The sequence below is a fragment of the Mustela nigripes genome, chromosome 3 (genome assembly GCF_022355385.1).
Source record: "Mustela nigripes isolate SB6536 chromosome 3, MUSNIG.SB6536, whole genome shotgun sequence".
Lineage (NCBI taxonomy): Eukaryota > Metazoa > Chordata > Mammalia > Carnivora > Mustelidae > Mustela > Mustela nigripes.
Window position 1 is genome coordinate 44,353,318 of NC_081559.1, and position 4,063 is coordinate 44,357,380.

General features: G+C 39.5%; 1 pseudogene; it reads right to left on the bottom strand.

Moving 5' to 3' along the window:
• Nucleotides 1-451: 451 nt before the first annotated feature.
• LOC132014666 (U4 spliceosomal RNA) lies at nt 452-535 on the bottom strand (annotated as a pseudogene).
• Nucleotides 536-4,063: the final 3,528 nt, after the last annotated feature.

Consider the following 4,063-nt stretch of genomic DNA (forward strand, 5'->3'; position numbering starts at 1 on the left):
GACCTGAGCCAAAGGCAGTGGCTTAACCACTGAGCCACCCAGGCGCCCCAAGGTTTTGTGACCTTTTTGAAGCATCTAGTCTGCTGTGTTGCTCCATGTTCCCCAGTTTGGAGATTTAAAGAGAAATGTCAGTATGTTCCCACTAGAATATCTCTGGAAGGTTTCGGGTAGATACTTATTAATAGACTAAGAAATTACCTTCTGTTCCTACTTGGCAAGAATTCTTTCCCTTAATCGTGATTCATTAGTATTATCAAAGCCTTCTTTTGCATTTGTTTAGGTGATCCTGATTTTCTTCTTTGACCAGTTTTTACAGCAAGTCACTTCGCCAGATTATCTAATGTTAAGCCATCTTTATGTTCCCAAGATACATCTAACTTGGTCATGATTTATATTTTTTCTCAGGTGTTTTAGGATTCTATTTGCCAGTTTTTTATTTGGTGTTTTGAGTGTCTGTTCGTAATTTTCTTTTAATTAGCAATAATCACGCCTCGGATAAACCTCATTGGCTATGATACTGCCACTGCGCAAAGCTCGTAATTTTCTCTTAAAAAAATTAATTAACTACTTAACTTCCCCAGATTTATTGAGGTATAACTGACAAAATTACATCTATTTAAGGTGTACGATGTGATGATTAGATGTATGTCTACATCGTGAAATGATTACCCTAATAAGGTTAACTGACACGTCCATTAACTCATGTAGCTACTTTTTTTTTGGGTGCAGTGAGAGTGCTTAAAATCTGCTCTTTTAGCAAATTTCAAGTTTACAGTATCATTTGCTAACTGTAGTGACCTTGCTGAATATTAGAATCCCAGAAATCATCTTTTTTTCTGAAATTATTCATTTTTTTTCTTAAAAGATTTAACTAATTTATTTATTTTTAAATTTAATTGAAATTGTTCATCTTTTAACTGGATGCTTGTACCCTTTGTTCCACATTTTTCTATTTCTCCTACCATCTTGTCATAAGCTGCAGAATTTCCTTTTTTCTCATGGATGAATGGTATTCCATTTTATATGTATGCATTACATTTTTTTTATCCATTTGTCCGTCAGTGGACACTTAGGACTTAGATGGCTTCCACATCTTGGCTACCGTGAGTAACGCTGCAATGAACACGGGAATGCCGATATCTTTCTGAGATACCGATTTGATTTCTTCAGGATGTATACCCAGAAGTGGAATTACTGGGCCATAGGGCCCTTTTCCACAGTGGCTTCACCAATTCACGTTCCCACCAACCATGCCCAAAGGTTCCCTTTACTTTGAAGTGTTTGCTCACCAACACTTAACTTCTTATCCTTTCGATAATCAAAGCCAACCAGCAGATGTGAATTGTGGTTTTGATTTACATGGTCCTGAGGATTGGTGAGCGCTGGTGCACACCCTTTCAAGTTCCTGTTGGCCATGTGTGTGTCTTCTATGGGCAAAATGTTTATTCGGGTCCTCTGCCCGTTTTCCGATTGGATTACTTGCCTTTTTGGCATTGAGTGATATGAATTCCTAATACGTTTTATATATTAACGCCTTATCAGATGTGTGGTCTGCAGATATTTTCTCCTATTCTACACGTTGCTTTGTTTTTTTTTATCTCATTGATCATTTCCTTTGCTGTGCATAAATTTCATATAATTTTCCTATTTTTCCTGCTTCATCTGGTTTTGTTACCATAGGGAGGCTTGCCTCATAAAGGAGATAGTCTTCCCTCTTCTTCTAGGATTTGGAGCATGTTATTAAAAAGAGAAGCTTCAGTAATTTCTTTCTTTCTTTATTTTTTTTTTTTGAAGAAAACTGTTCAACTTATATAAGATTCCAAATATATTAGTCCACAATTGTTCATTTATTTTTGTACCTTGATCACTACTTAGCAGTGATTCTTTTCTTCTTCATTTCTGATATTTATTTAAGCCTTTTTTCTTGGTTAATCAAGAAATGAATTTGTATTTTTTTTTTTTACCAATCCTTTGTAAAGAATCAGCTTTTGAGGTTTTTCATTTCTCCTTTACTTTACTTTACTTCATTTCTCCATTACTTCTTGATTTGTGATTTCCATAATTGTGAACTTTCTTATTTTCTTATTTTGTTTTTCCTTTGTTTTACATTGATTTTCGTATTTAAATTCTCATAGTGAATGCTTGGCTCATTAATTTGAAATTTCTCTTGTGTTCTAATATATGTATATTCATATTATAAATTCCCTGTATCCTTTCATCCGCTTCCCACAGATTGTTGAGTATAGTTCCTTTGTTGTCATTCGGTTCTCAGTATTTATAATCTCCATTACAATTTCTTCCAGATCCACGAATTATTTAAACATGCTCTTTCGTTTCCAAATGTATGGGTGTATTTTAGCAGACTTTGAAATTTTATTTATAAAATCATTGTGGAGTGCATGTTTTCAAATCATTGGAATTTTTCAGTACTTCCTTTGTGATCCATTATGTATGTACTCAAATTTAAAAAACATATTTTATGAGTTTGAAAAGAATGCATAGTCTGTATCTGTGGCTCTGGGAGATCCCCCCCCTCTCTCTGTCTCCATCCCCATTTCCACCCCTAATCCTGATCTCTATCCCGATCCTGGCTTCCATCCCCATCCCCTCCCCATCCCCTCTCTATCCACATCCCTTCTCCATCCCCATCGCCACCCCATTTCCATCCGCATCCCCATCTCTATTACCATCCATATCTTCATCCCATCCCTTCCCATCTCCGTCCCCATTCCCTTCTCCAACCTCATTCCCTTCTCCAACCCTGTCCCCATCCCCATCTTCAGTTCCGTCCTCATCTCCATTCTATCCCATCTCTTCCCCATCCCCAACCCCTTCCCATCCCCATCTCCATTCCCATCCTCATGTGCTCCTCCGTCCCCATCTCCTTCCCCATCTCCATCCCTATCTCTAACCCCAACCCCATCTGCACCCCCATGCCCATCTTTGTCTCCATCCCTATCCCCATCTCCATCCCCATCTCTAGCGCTACCCCACCTCCAGGCCCATGCCATCTTCATCTCTATCTCTCGTCTCCATAGCCAGTCTATCTATATCCCATATGTCAATTAGCATGTTTCAGTCGTTTCTATTCTTGCTGATATGTGGAAAGCTTGATTTATCTGTTAGTGAGAGAAGTGTGTTCGACTATTTTGCTCTGATTTTGGATTTGTTATCCAACTTGTTATGGTTCTGTCAATTCTTGCTTTGTATGTGGTAAGGCTGTCCTATCTGATGTATGTGTACTGAAGATTATTCATCTCCCAGGGAGCTCTTGTTTTTATCCTTAAAAATGATCATTTTATCCCTAATAATACTTTTTGCCTTAAAGTCTCTTTTGTCCAATATTTATAAAGCCAGGGAAGATTTCCTTGTTCAGCAATTGCCTCTTTCTCATCTCTTTATTTACACCTTGTGTTTCCTTGCCTTTGGGGTGTTCAGGGTGTTTCTCTCATGCACTGTGTGTAGCTGAATATTTTGTAACTAGTATGTACAGGAAACACGACTTATGTCACAGTGAGGGCAAGACTTTAGTTTTGTCCCCTGTCTTTGTAAAGTGTGCTTATTGGTGGTCATGGCTTGGGCAGGTCCCATACTAACCTTTGACCTCTAGTGTGCCACCTCAAACACATCTCAATTCAGAAATCGAATAAGTGCCTCTGAGCTGTTAATTGAAATGATGGCATTCACTGCCACTCTGTTCCCCCATGAGCTTTGTGGTTGTGGAGTTGACAGCCCCTGTGGAGGTGCCACCCTTGACCAGGCTTGAATCCTTGGAGAGAAGAGAGGAGTGTATGTGTGTGTGTTTGTTGGTGGGTACTTCCTCTTTGCAGGTCCAGTGGAGGTTTTAAACAGCTCTCATGGGGGCACTTTTCATTTCTTCAGAGCTGTTCATGCCCTCACTGGCACCCCTGTGCAGGACCTCTGGGATCTGCTTTGCTAGTTGCCTCTCTGCTTGGATCTGAGAGGGCAACTCTCCTGTGGCTTCTGCTGCTGAAAGTCCTTTAGACACTTTGGGTGGTCCTCCAGGGTAGGGCCTCACGTAGCTGCTGTGTGTGTGTGTGCA